The 14,455-nt window shown below is 45.3% G+C and overlaps 2 non-coding genes across 2 annotated transcripts; both read left to right on the plus strand.

The window, feature by feature from the left end:
• Positions 1-7,365: 7,365 nt before the first annotated feature.
• On the plus strand, positions 7,366-7,437 carry Trnaa-agc (transfer RNA alanine (anticodon AGC)). Its single transcript has one exon. It is a non-coding gene; the product is annotated as a tRNA-Ala (tRNA).
• A 4,850-nt stretch (positions 7,438-12,287) lies between these two features.
• On the plus strand, positions 12,288-12,359 carry Trnaa-agc (transfer RNA alanine (anticodon AGC)). Its single transcript has one exon. It is a non-coding gene; the product is annotated as a tRNA-Ala (tRNA).
• Positions 12,360-14,455: the final 2,096 nt, after the last annotated feature.

Here is a 14,455-nt window from a genome sequence, read left to right on the forward strand (position 1 = left end):
CCTGCCTCTGCCTCCTCAGTGCTGGGATTAAAGGCGTGTCCCACCACATCCTTGAATAAGTAATATTCTTAGTGTCGCGCAAAGAAATACAGGAGCAAAGTGAAAGTCACCAGGCAAGGCATTTTCGTTTTGAAGATAGGGTAAGCCATGATGCAAAGCAGGCAAGCTATTGGAAGGAAGTTTTGTTACTTTTTATTCTGATGCAGGTGTTTTTCCTCTAGTGCAGTGTGTCTCACTCCATTCATGGGAGCTTGTCCTCACAGTCTGACACAGATGGGCCAAAGGGGAAGCGTGTCATAAAGAGCCAAATCTCAGGACTGTTCAAAGGCTGGACAACCGACGCTCCCCAGAGTTTCCCACAATACAAACGGGAAGTTTATGAAATACTGGCCCTGTGTAAACTAGCCAACTTTGATAGAAAAAAAAAAGTGCCTCATGCTTTCCTACCTTTTTATTAATACATTTAAATTTTTCCTTAAAATTCAGCCAGAATGTGCTAACCTTCTGAAGTCTAGAGAAAGAACAGTAAATTGTTGATAAGTGACTAGGGATTATTTGGTGAGGGCAATTCCAATGAAACGCTGGACAAGCTTCTAAAGATTTATGGTTTTATGTATATGGGTGCTTCGTCCCCATGTCTGCTTGCACACCAGAAGGCATCAGATCCCATGATGGACAATTGTGAGCTCCATGTGAGTGCTGGGAATTGAAATGAGGGTCTTAGCCCTTCCTCCAGTCCCCACCCAAACCTTTAGAAGGAATTTATCATTCTGGCAGTCTTTTTAGCATTGTGAGTCAATCTTGCTAGATAGAGGTGACCCTTTGGCCAGGTGACTGACTGGACTGTTCAGGCTTTAGATTCCATTCTTATGACTGGGCATTTTTCTCTAAAGAGGTAACCCTGGGAACCAGATGTGAGAACGGAACCAGTAAAACACTTCTGGCATCTCTAGCCTCTGGCGAAGATGAGTTGCAAGAACACTGCTTTTAGCCAAGAGAGAAGTTGGTTACATTTCTTTGGGGTCTTTGTATCCTAGACTGCCTGGACTATTTTGACATCTTCGTTACATCATTCCTGCTTCTGAACTAAAGGCCACTATGAAATTGGGATAACTACAGATCTGCCTTCCTCCAGCAGACACGGGGTGTGGGAGGGTGCAGTGCTGGATGTGGTGGTTAGAGAACCCCACCAGTGCGTCTATCTAAAAGACCTCAAAAGTTCATTGGTAGTTCCATTTGTATAACAGACAAGTTGGAAAGGAAAGTCCTTGACTGGAACCTAGAAAAGAGATGTCAGGGAGAAGAAAAGGCAAAAATTAGTAATAATAATTATTTTATTATCATTATCATCATCTTTAACAAGCCCTATGCAGGGAACCAGGAGAATCCAGGACAGAGAATATCTTTAAAATGCCCTAGTCAAAGTCCATTACAATCTCTTGGTGGGCTCACAAGAGTGGCCTCTCATTTCCCTTTGGCCTTCAAGACTGGTCTCCAGAATTAACAACTGAGCATCCGTTTTAGGTACTTTGATAGCTGTTAAAAGCATCTAGAACCAGAATCATGTCCCTCTCAAGTGGGAGAGAATAACTTTAGCTCTAATTTAAATTTTAGATTCAAACAATTGAGAATCTATCTGTCTCTCCTGGCTGCGGGTAGGCACTGCCATGAGCCAGGGTCTGGAGTCTTATGTCTGGGCAGCATTCGTCTTATCAAAAAGAACATCACTAACGAGAAAGTCTGAATAAGTCTATGGCTTTAAGTCTAATGTCTGGGGAGTGTGCTCAAGCCCTTGGGCTGCTAAAGAAACATAGCAGTCATTTTAATCTTTGGCTACCCTTCCCTGTTGGGTGTTTAAAACCATTCAGGTCGTCAAAATTATGCACTATTGCTGTTGTTACTCTATCAAGGCTGCTCGAAGGTCACTTGCTTTTCTTTACAGGAACTTCTGGCTCCTCTAGCCTTCTTGGACCATTTGTTTCATCTGTGTGAAGATAAATCAAAGGCCTTGCTACGGTGGCTTTGATTAGATGCTTTGAAGAAAATTTTCGTCTGTGTTGGCCTTCCTCTTTGTAGACTTGGCACTGGTTGAATTCACTGGGTGGGGACACTCTGACCTCCCTGAACAAGATAACAGGCAACTCCCTACAGTTACAGGACACTTCTAGAAATGGCCTACAGTTCCCAGGGACCTAGTTGACCTTGGAGAGCAAGGAGTAACACATTGTCCCTTCTGTAATCTCTCTGATCACGTCAGTATATTCCTCCAAGTTTGGTTATTGTACATCCAGAAGGTCAGTTACATCAGTCCGGTACTTTTAACTACTGTGTAACCGTCAGATAAATCTGGAGCAAGAACCAAACACTTTAAAAATAATTTTTAATTAAATATACTTTTATTCTGCAAGCCAGTCCTTGTAATTGTAAACGTCAGACCAATAACTTTTTAAAAATTTGTCTATTTTGTTTTTGTTTCTCGAGACAGGGTTTCTCTGTGTAGCCCTGGATGTCCTGAAACTCACTATGTAGACCAGGCTAGCCTTGCCCAGACCAGGCTTGCCTCTGCATGTCTCTGCCTCATAGTGTATACCACTACTACACAATGACAATCTTAAGTTCAGGATTCATATACAGAAACTCTCATCTTTTACTTTCCTTACGTAACTTCCTTAGGACTTGGTAACTTGCTTAAGCTTTCTAGTTTTCTTTTCCATTATAGAAAACCATCTAACATGTATTTATTTGCTTATTTATTTGTAGACAGGGTCTCACTATAGTTCTTGCTGGCCTGACGCTCACTCTGTAGATGAGGCTGGCCTCAAACTCACAGAGATCTGCCTGCCTCTGCCTCTCAGCTGCTGAGACAAAACGTGTTCCCTACCAGGCTTGGCTTCATCCAGGCACCTTAATTTTCATTTTTAAACTCTTCTTTTTTAAAAAAAATCCATCTTTACATCTTCAGCATCCTGTGAGCAGTGCATCTAGCACCTGGTATCCTGTCCTTTGGGTCTCTGCTGGGATGTGCCTTCCCAAGTTTTCCCTGGGACACTGCGAACTCGCATGAGCTTTTCAGTCTGGCTGTCTCAACTTGTTAGCTCCCACTGGTAGATCATTAGCGTTGGAGGCACATGGCCGGGAAAACTATGTCTCCTCTAGTCACCAGTAAATACATCACGCAAAACAGTTGTCAGACTTAAAACAAAAATCCAGACCCTAGAGATCTGGTATGATTTCTGTAGTTTGATACAAAAATGTGAAAAACAAACCAAAACAACAACAACAAAAAGAAAATATCGGAGGGAGTCTATACATCTTTGCATACGTTGTATCTGTGCTGGCCAAGTGATGTCACCTGGATCTTGTTTGGTCTTCCTTGGGCTCCTAGGTATGGGCTGTTGCTGGGAAAGTGCCCATGATATGGGAAGAATGGGGGGAGGTGTGCCCAGTGCCCACAGGAGGTGTTCTTCCTTGGGGAGTCAAGAGGCAAACTGGGAAGGGGAACATAATCGTGATACCATTTTGCTCCACCCAAGCATGACGTGGATTGAGAGCAAACAACTTTGTGGTCAACTTTTTTGTTGACTAGAGACCCTTAGAAATCAACTTGTTAAAGTCAGTCCTGATTCAAAGCTTTAGGAGCCTTGTGTGGGGTTTCAATCCAGTTAGAAAAGCAGCTGCCTCATGACTAAGGTCTGATGAGTTAAGTCTCAAACCCAGAACAAGCCGCTGAGGCGCCTATTTAACATATCAAAGCGGACCTGGCCTCCAGGTTCTCCCAGCATCCCTCAGTTCCTACCTGTTATAAGGTATGGCTGGCATACCCCTGCCCTCTACCTGAACTCTCCAGACCAAGGTCTGGGCTGCCCATCCCCCAGAAGCCCGTCTGTATATAATCCAGACATTTTGGATACCTGCTCTTTTGCTCTTTTGTACCTTTGGCCTCCTGGCTGCTGTACTTGGATCCCCTCTCTTCCTTTCCCTCCCCATCTTCCCCAGATGGTTCAGGGTCATGACCACTCTGCACTCTCCCAGATGTGTCTGCCTCGGGCTATGCTCTATCTATAATAAACATTCTCTTCCACCATACGTAGGAGCAGTTCACGTCCTTCCCTTTCTTTTTTATTTCTCCTCCGCCTTCTTTTTCATTCATAAGGCAGGGTTGAACCTTACCATACCAAGAGGCTGCTATACTCCCTTCACCCAAACATGATCTGAAGTCTCCCAGGTTCTCTGAGGAAACCATGTGAGAAAGAAAGAAAAGTGAACCCCATGCCAGGGAGAGGGGATACAGAGTTAAATTACATTTTGAAGATCTCTTTCTCATTGTTCAGGCTCCCCTTAGTCAGGATGGAGAATACTGAAACTGATTGGGGACCAGCCGGAGGAGTTGGTTGCCCGTGTTGGGGAATCCCTCCCTTCCTTCCCCCTTCTCTCGTTCTTTCTCCCTCTTTTTTTCTGGAGCTTGGTTTAACCAGGATGTTTTCCATTCCCGTCCTTAGAGACTCAAGGGCCCCCCCCCCCTTAAGTAGGAGATTTCTTGCCCTATAAATCACTTAGTCACTTTCCTCATCACCAAAGAGTTACTTGATCATCCTTCACAGCATTTCTTACCTTAGTTCGTGCATGAAGTTGTCTGGTCATGAAGGTACTTATCGGGGCCCTTCCCCCCTTTAATAAGAAACTTTTATGTACTGGGGTCACTGCAGATCCAAAAGAGTACAATCACACAAGAGCCTACAGCCAACACAATGGCACTGCGGGGATGTGCTTTCTGGAGAGGACCAGACCATTCTCTGGGCAGATTTGCAATCCAGAAAGAAATTTTGGAAAATAAGACTCTTGGTGTCTCACACACACAAAAAATAAATAAATAAATAAAAATAAAAAAATAAAAAAGTACTGTGATTAAACCAGAGGAGCATGCACACCAGGTAGGATGTTCACTTTGGTCTTTTTCTAATGCAGTGGTGGCTGTTATTCAACCCATTGCTGAGAGCTTGGTCTCACGAGCTGATACAATTGGATAATTCATAATCTGGGTGGGGATGTGATTTTATAGCAAATTGAAATTCTTTATTCCAGTGCTGGGATTACACCCAGGTATTTGGAGACCTAAGTGTGACTTATAGTGTCTAGAACACAGGATTTTGTTGTTGTTGTTGTTTGGTTGTTTATTTTTTGTTGTTGTTAGTGGTGTTTTTTTGTTGTTTGTTTGTTTGTTTGTTTTTGAGACAGGGTTTCTCTGTGTAGCCTTGGCTGTCCTGGACTCCCTCTGAAGACCGTACTGGCCTCGAACTCACAGACATAAGCCTGCCTGCCAGAACACAGGGTTTTTGAAGGCAGAAATCATGTCATGGCATCTTGCTGGGCAGCTTCAGGAAGCTGCTGTAGCTTCGCATAAGCAGGCAGTTTTTCAGAAGCTAAGGGAGAGCGGCTGGAACAAGCAGACGATTTAGCAGAAGCTGGGATAAGTTAGTGAGGACGTCCTGACCCCGGGTTCCTACAACAGAGTTGGGTGGTTTTTCCATAGGATTCTCCATCGAGGAGATTAAACTCTCGTTGGGCCTGACATGGCTTCGGGCAAGAATGAAAGATGGAGGTACCTTTGCACTCCTACCCTGTCACAGATAGGCTGGGACAGGCAGGAAGAGCTGTCTAAGCATGAAGTCCCAATCGGGCTGTTGCCTGGCTGGTGTGGGTCTCAGCTCCGCTTCTGTAAGGTGCCCTGGAAGAGTCTTCCCCACTGCTGGGCAGCCCACTTCCCATGACGGAATCTCTCTTGGCGCGGATCTGGAGGACAGTGAACTCTCGTCACTTTTTGTCTTCCATTTTCTGGGACTTGTTACTAAGGTCGGTGCCTTTCAGAATGTTCTTTATTTGTTTGTTTGTTTATTTATTTGTATCACGGGAAGCCTGCTAGAACTGCAAGGCTGGAGGGCCCACCCAAGTCAACTGAAGCAGAAAATCTGGTCCCAGTTTATGCGGCAGCAGACCGTCCTGGTGGTCCCAGTGTTCCGACGGTGGTTGAGAGATGGGGTAGAAGGACCAGCTCTCTGATGTCACACGTTAGAGAGGGAGTCTTCTGGTTCTTGGAGGAAGCGCAGGTACAGTGGAGGACCTAGGGCATTGATGAGATCTGCCATTTCTGTCCGGAGCTGTAAGGACCCACTCTTCATTCCTCCTAACACGTTGTGATGGTCGGTCTCAATAGTCCACTCGATTGGTTTGTCACGGAGGAGACACACCTCTGGACAGCATCTTCCTCAAGAGGGCCAGGGGAAAAGCAGTCTGCGCCAGCCACCTCGGAGCGCGCGGAGCGGGTATCACACATCGCTACCGCCGCAGCTCACTGGCGCTACCAGACTTGAGCGTGCAAGATGAACTCTAGACCAGCGACTCTCAGGGAAGTGCCCGCTTTCGGAAGCGCATTGGAAAAGCTGAGAGTTCCCGTTTCATGGACTTTCAGCTTTTCCAGGGTGCTGACAGCTTCTGTTGGACTACCCAGCCCGGGTCGTGTGGAACAATCCAATAAATTCTCTCTTATATTATACACAGCCTGTCGTTTCTGTTCTAGCACAGAACCACGTCTAACAGACTCTGGCTTTCCCTCCCGCTTCAGGTCTCTCTCTCTCTCTCTCTCTCTCCCCCCCCCCCCCCGGTCTTTCTCCCCGGTCTTTAAAGTAGGATCTTCTTTTCCCCAAGATCCTACTTTACTTCATTTAATTATACCCTCAACCCCATTTCCACTGTTGCGCCAAGGCTGAGCGAGCAGGAGAGAGCGCCTGGGCTTGCGCCGAGGGGTGGAGGAGGCCAGGGCGCGGGATGCCGCCGGGCAGAGGGTTGTGCCGATAACCACAGCTGCGTCTTCCTCCTGATGGTGACTTCCTCCGCGGGAAGGGGAGGGGACGCCCTGCGTCGTTCGTTGGTGGGGGTGAGGGCCTCGGAGCCCTGAGCTGGAGCCGCCCAGCTGCTGCCCAGGGTCAACACGAGCCCACACGCAGCTGCACACCGGTCCACAGCCCAACCCAGCAGTATGCGCTCCTGCCGGCTCGCTTTGTTCTCGTACCCTTCTGGCGTCACACTGCCTGTCTGCCACCGTGTCGCCGCAGAGCTTACCAAGCAGCCCTTTCCCTGGAGCGGCCTGGCTAGACACCTGTTATTCGCCCCAGGTGACAGGTCGCGGGAGGTCCCCGGGCAGAGGTCCATATTTTGCAGATTACGTTATTATCTTTGATTCTGGCTCACTTGTCCTCCACACAATGTCCAAGACACGGTGTCCAACAGACATCCTAAATTGCACGACACCTGCAGACTGGAATGGTAAGATTCAGTCATAGGAATATTTTGAGAAAAGTTCTGCCACGAGGGGGTGTAGCTCAGTGGTAGAGCGCGTGCTTAGCATGCACGAGGCCCCGGGTTCAATCCCCGGCACCTCCACACCTACCAGTGTGATCTGGCTGTGGCATAATATCAGTACGTTTTTTCCCCCCAATTTTCTTTTAACAGTTCCAGTACACACAAACGGAAACCGAGAGAACAAGGGAGAGAAAGCCTGATGACTTGGTTCTGCATTTTTATATCGAGGTGTCTCAATCCAAAATACAGCATGGCAAAAGGCCCTGATACCAAAGAACGGAGGACAGAGACTGCGGCCAGGCCAGAAATAGGGAAGACTGGAGGGAGGCAAGAAAGCGCAACCCACAGGGGGAAACTGAAAACTTTCTCCTTTCCCCGCTCCTTCCACGGCAACCTCTCCTTCGTTGGTCCTCCGCCCCGTTCCTGTCATTCATTTTCCATTTTTGTAGTTTATATACACTCAAGTAAATTAAAATATATATATATATATACATATACATATACATACATATATACATACACACATATATGTATATATATGTACATATATATATATATATATATAAATGCTGGTTGTGGATCCAGATAAAAGTTCTTGTTTGTGTTAAATAACTTTAACCAAGCCTCTGGGTCCTACTGGCTTGAAGTAGGACTTGGTCGGATTGTTCAAAGCCGGAGCTCCTGAAGAGATTCAGAAAGCACCCACCCCTTCCTCCCCTCCCTTCCTGCTTCCGGCTCACGTTTGGAAGGGCACACACACGCGTGAGCACCTCACCACACACTTGCGAGCTTCATGCACAGCGCTGGCAAGGAGCCACTCCGGTGCCACCTGTCCGGATGAGGGAGCGTGGGAACAGAGCCCTGCGCAGGCCCTGAAGGCTGGCCTGGGAAGGAAGCCCCGGGCTGCTTAGGAGCTTAGACAAAGATGTGCGCTCCGTGCCTGGGTTGTGGTGTTCGTGTACACCTCCTGCTTTGTTTGTTTCCCGAGACAGAGCTTCTCTGTGTAGCCCTAGATGTCCTTGGAACTTGCTCTGTAGACCAGACTAGCCTCGAACTCCGGCTATATATATATTTTAAGGCAGGGTTTTGCTGCGAGGCCCAAGCTGTCCGAGAATTTGCCATGTAGATCAGGCTGACTTCAAACCACAGAAACCCACAGTTGGGGGAAACTGGAACTTGAGAGGTTCTTGAGGGCCCTTACGAAGCAGTTAAACAAAGAAACAAACACGGAATCGGTCGCGGAGGGTTGAGACGCTGACAGCTTGAGAGACTTTCACAGACACCTACCACTTCTTCAGAGGACCCAAGCTGGCTCACACCGCCTGCAGCTCCAACTACAGGGAGGACCAGTCGCCCCTGGCTGACCCCCCCCTTCATGCTCACACAAGCACATATATGCATACTTAAAAAAAAAAAAAAGAGAAATTGGTCGTTTGAAAAATCACAATAAAAAAGTAGACAATACACTCAATTCATTTTGGTTGAGGTGGCCGAAGTAGTTGACCATCCTTTTGCTCATGTGTGGTCCCCACAAACAATGCACAACATACAATAATAGATTATTTCTGTACAGATCTTTGCAAGGTGTCATGCTCAAATCAGAGTGTTAAAAAGTTATACACATGTTAGATACAAAGAGCAATCTCAGTGTTGCACAAAGGCCCACAAGAACAAAGTACGAGTAGCTGGATCAGGCAATTCCTTTTGCAACAGAGGTACCCCAAGACCCTCCATCTTTACCCCAGAAACAGATGGTGACTGCATCTCACTGTGTGATGACATTAGCTAATAGAAGGAGAAGAAAGTTGAGAAATATGAGTCCTTGCTAGGTTAAATACCTTAGCCAGTGTACACTGATTATTTCAAGTCTCTAGTGAAAGTTTATTATGATAAGTGATGGATTAAGGATGGCTGGATTAAGAATGGCTTAATGTGCTTAGGAAGTGTTTAGGAAGCAGATCAGACATCAGAGCCCCCAAAGCACTTTTGGCATATCTGATCTGGGGCAAGGATGAGTGGTAAGCATGCATATATGTTATTTACTTTCTTCCAAGGAAGAAACTGGTTACTTTTCTTTGCAGTCTTTTAACCCTAAACTGCCTAACTAATTTCTATTCTCTATTTTTCCCATTCCCTACCCCACACCAAAAGAGATAACCCTAACTACCATTACACCATTAGGGTGATGGCCAACCTGGCTTTTTACAGATTGGATGGGGTCATCTGGCGTGGCATTCCGGGTACCCCTCCAGCGGGCTTATTGAAGACTCCAACAGTGTGTTGGGAGTTCGAGCTGTGTAACACCCAGATGTAGGGAGGAAAGCAAGCCTTTGGCTGTTATCTTGAAGATCAATGGATTTACTGGGCTTACTTCCAGGGCATGAGTGAGGGATGGGTGGCCCCAAAGTAGCCACACTGGAAAGTCTTCACCCAGTATAGATGATAGATGACTTCCCACAAGTTGTATAGATAGATCTGTTTTCTGCAGTCTTCTCCATCCTATACACTCTCTCTCCTCTCCAAAAGATCAAGGCCATATGTAGGTAGGGCAAAGTTGTACAGCCTTGGCTGGGAGCAGTGGTTGGATGCCCAGGTGAAGGTCCAACGACCCTGCCTATGCCCTCCTTCTATAAAGGAACACCAATAACCAACAAGACCAGTTGTAATGACCCTTTATAAGCAGACACAGCTGGTCTTTATGAAGATGGCTGTTGTTTGGCTTATAGAATGGTGATCTATAAGCCACCTTAATAAAATGCCACCTTAATAAAAGAAAGCCACATCCAAACTGTCCATATAGAATAAATAATAAATTAATATTACCTGTGTACATAGATCCCAGTTGAGTCTCATAGAAAACTCAAGACAGAAAAATACATTATTTTGTTGTTGGTTGGTTGGATTTTTGTTTGTTTTGAGACAGGTTCTCACTATTATGTAGCCCTGGCTGTCCTGGAACTCACTCTGCAGACCAGGCTGGCTTGGAATTCACAGAGATCCACCTGCCTCTGTCTCCCAAATGCTGAAATTAAAGGCAGGAACCACCACACCTGGCTCCTCATGCTTTTGATTTTGAATGAGTCCAAGAACCAGATAGAGAAAAGCGCAATGTACCATAAACCATCGAAGAGGTATTTACAACAGCCAGCAGAACTCAGCTAAGGCAGCCCTGTCTGACTGTTATGCTGGAGTTATGCTGGAATTATGTCCTTTCTATCCTCTCCATGGATTGACTATCAATAGTCTTCTATGTTTTACTATTGTTACATTTATTCTGTTTGTCACATCATCATCGTCTTATTATTACTATTACTTGGTGTTTCAAGACGGGATTTCTCTGTGTGGTCCTGGGCTGTCTTGGAACTTGTTCCATAGACCAGGCTGACCTCGAACTCGGCGATCCACTTGCTTCTGCCTCCTGAGTCCTGTGATTCAAAGCATGCTCCTCCACCACCCAGCTTATTATTATTATTACTAATTTTTAGTACCCATAACCTAAACATATGAAGCATGGGAAGCAACAGCATCTCAATGAACCTGGAAAGAGACAGCAGAAAACTGTTAACTAGTTTCTAGAATTTTCAGGGGTATTGTTAACATTGCTGTTAACCTCACACTTCCATGGGAGAAGGTGGGTTCAGGGCTTCTAAATTCAACCATCTTTTTGGTGTCGCTCACTTGGGGCATGGTGTTAAGACCCAGTCAAAAAGTCTATCCCTTTCAGTTGAGTTGTTTCATTTATTAATATTTAACCTAACTGGGATAGCTGTGTTTGTGCCGTCATTTTTCCTTTTGGTTTTCTGCAGCTCTCATGTCTATTTTATTCTTCAACTCTTCTTTTAATAGTAAGTGAATACCTTCCAATGTAGCGTTTATGTTTCATCAATTATTATGTCTTCACTGTTTTTTGTTTGTTTGTTTGTTTTTTCTTTTAAAGCTCTCTTTTAGATGGCCTTTCAGTTTACAGTAAACAAGTTCACTTATTGGGATCACCATGCTTTATAAAATTTAACTCCAGTCATATATAGGAAAGCTCTCGGCATTCAGCTTTTGTGTTATTAATATGATACACGTTACACTTATCAGTTGTAAAATAAAAATTTATATGGGCCTACTTAATTGCCGTGGTACCTTCCCTTAACCCAGGACTGCTTTGCCCTGGTGATATCGATTATACTGTTATTAGCAAATATACCCATATTTCAGTTCTGTGTTACAGTGTCAATCACGCATATCTTAATACAGTTGTATTTACCTCATTTAAGAGAAACACACATTACTATACTGTATATTACTATTATTAATTTTTATGTTAGCACACAAATTAATGAGGCATTTTCATATAATACACCCCATTTCCCCATTGTCCTATTCCCTTTGGTTCCTTCCGTTTCCCCAAATAGCCCACTTTTCCACGCTTATGTCACCTGTGACCGCTTATTCTATTCTTTGTTCACATTGACTTATCATCTGGAGTCCAAACTTTGGATCTGAAAAACACCTTTAGTCTCTCTCTCTCTCTCTCTCTCTCTCTCTCTCTCTCTCTCTCTCTGGGTTTTGCAATTCGAAGCAATTCTCCTGTCTCCGTCTTCCAAGCGCTGGGAGTACAGAGGAGGTCCATCGTTCTGGGTTCTGCAACCATTTAAAAGAAGAAAAGGGAAAAGGAGAATAAGGACAGCCGAAACGCATTCATGCTGGCTCCTTCCGGGCTGGGGGAGGTGGCTCCGCGCGCACAGGACCCAGCGCAGCAAACCGTGTTGGTCAAGAGCTGGGAGCGCTTTGCTCTACGTCGGGCAGATGCCGGGCTTCGGCTTAGGTTTCAGAATTGATGAAAATAGGTGTGGCTTCAAGCCTCTGCTTTTGATAATGCTAAAACCTAGCAAAAATCAGAATTCTGTCTTGAATATATTCCCGAGGGTCCGACGGTGTCGGGGGGTGTAGCTCAGTGGTAGAGCGCGTGCTTAGCATGCACGAGGCCCCGGGTTCAATCCCCGGTACCTCCAGTGTTTTCAAGCCATTGTGGCTTACTCGCTTTTCCTCTCAAGAGTAAATCTTTTCCTTGCTTGAACAGAAAGCCAAACGATTTCACAGAATACTGATGCCCCCGGACCTCACTGCCGCTTAGCTGCCCACCGTCCTAAAGCCGGTACTATTAAAACCAGGAGATGGAAAATCTGAGTAAAAATCAAGAATGGCGGCTCTCCTAGTCTGAAAATGCAAGCTTCTGAAGGTTACATCGTTTCCAGGAAAGAAAAAGATGAACAATGTAGCAGGAGAAGGGCACAGCTTCTCCAAAGTTTGGCTGCTGAGGGAGCTGTTTTTACGGGCGAATATGAGCATCAGCCTGTCCGAGCGCGAAGTTCTTCAGCCGCAGTTCGGCCTAAGCATTCCCGCTTGTTGTAAGATGATCCGAGGAATCCGTTCACCTAGGACAGCGGCGCCCTCTACGGGAAGGGCGCTGTCCAGTCCTTGGTGAGAAATCCCCATCTGGACTTGCAGTCTACAAAAACTAGAATCAGTGGCTAGTTCTTTGATCACCTCCCCCAAAATCAGGAGAAGCCTTGCCAGGCCACAGAGGAAGACAATGCAGCCAGTCCTGGTGAGACCTGATAGGCTAGGGTCAGAGGAAGGAGAGGAGGACCTCCTCTATCAGTGGATTGGGGTAGGGGCATGGGAGGAAATGAAGGAGGAAGGGTGGGTTTGGGAGGGGATGAGGGAGGGGGCTACAGCTGGGATACAAAGTGCATAAACTGTAATTAATAAAAAAATAAAAATAAATTAAAAAAGAAAAGAAAAGACAAGAAAAGAAAAGAAAAAACTAGAATCGCGTTTTAGAGATCCAGGCTGATTTCTCGCACATTAAATAAAGATTAAGAGGTCTGAATGCTCATATAGAGATTAAGAAGATAGAAAATACATATTTCTGAATAACCTTTGTGCTCTTGTATTTGACTTTGTTTTCCCACTTCGTGTTATTAAAATGTTTATAATTTCTGAATCACTGTACATAGTTGGATAGGTGAAATTTGTTTTCTTTTTTAATACAAAAATTTTGAAAAATTTGCAGTAAAGATTGTGCTAGCCTGAAATGTGAATCTGAACGTTTGCGTCTTTGTATTCTGCTCTTACATAGGATAAAAATCTGTGTTTGTTGCTCAGGAATGTTTGTATTAGCACTGTTAAGCTGTGAAAGGTCCCCATTTTGATTTAAAACCTTCTGCGACTGTAATGAAAATACGGGCTGAAGGATGAAGCAGGAATTGGGAAGCCCCTGGTTCAACAGATATGACATCAGACCCTGTCCTGTGATGTCACCAGGAGGTTCTCAAAGCAGAAAAGTTCCAAAAGACATTCATCCTCAGAACCTGTCTTACCCTTGGGATTTGTTGCTCTGAAGGGCTCAGCTGTTGTCCAGAAACCAGGCTTTATCTTGACAGGGAATCACTGGTTTCCTGTTCTGTTGATGTATTAGTATACTTAATCTTTAAAAGGTTGTTTATCCCTTTTCTGTGGAAGAAGTGCCCTATAGTTCACATTCAGACAAGGTGGGAGATTCTGAGCTATATAACCTGACACCCTGAAACTCAACGAACTATATGTCATGGACACCAAAGAAAATAGAGCCTCACCTTTCCATGTTTGTAGCTGTTTCCTCTGAATTGAAATGTTCCAGAGGAATGGGGTTGGTTCATCAGACTGCAGACATACAAAACTTAACAGCTCTCAGAAAGCTGAAACTTAGCAGGTTTCTGGGAGTGAACAGTCCCTGTTGGGCCAAGCTGCCTGCAGGTAATGTAGGGAGCTCGGGCTTGCAGCTTTCCTGAGTCATAGTCCTTGCTGGGACGGGATTTTCAGAGTCATCTGTGCTCCAGCTAGTAACCCCTCACCCACAATCCTGTATGTAACCTCGGAGGACTCACTGATCTCTAAGCTAGACTTGGGTGGAGTCCTTTCTTTGGCCCGTGGTTAGTGCCCTACGTGGAGTAAACAGACGTTTGTGCTTGTCTCCCCAGGAAAGGTCATTGAACATTCTGCCTTTTCGTCTGCCAGTTTTTTTTTTTAAACTGGCACTGAAGAAGTTACAGTCTTCTCCCTGACC

This window comes from Meriones unguiculatus, chromosome 19 (genome assembly GCF_030254825.1).
Source record: "Meriones unguiculatus strain TT.TT164.6M chromosome 19, Bangor_MerUng_6.1, whole genome shotgun sequence".
Lineage (NCBI taxonomy): Eukaryota > Metazoa > Chordata > Mammalia > Rodentia > Muridae > Meriones > Meriones unguiculatus.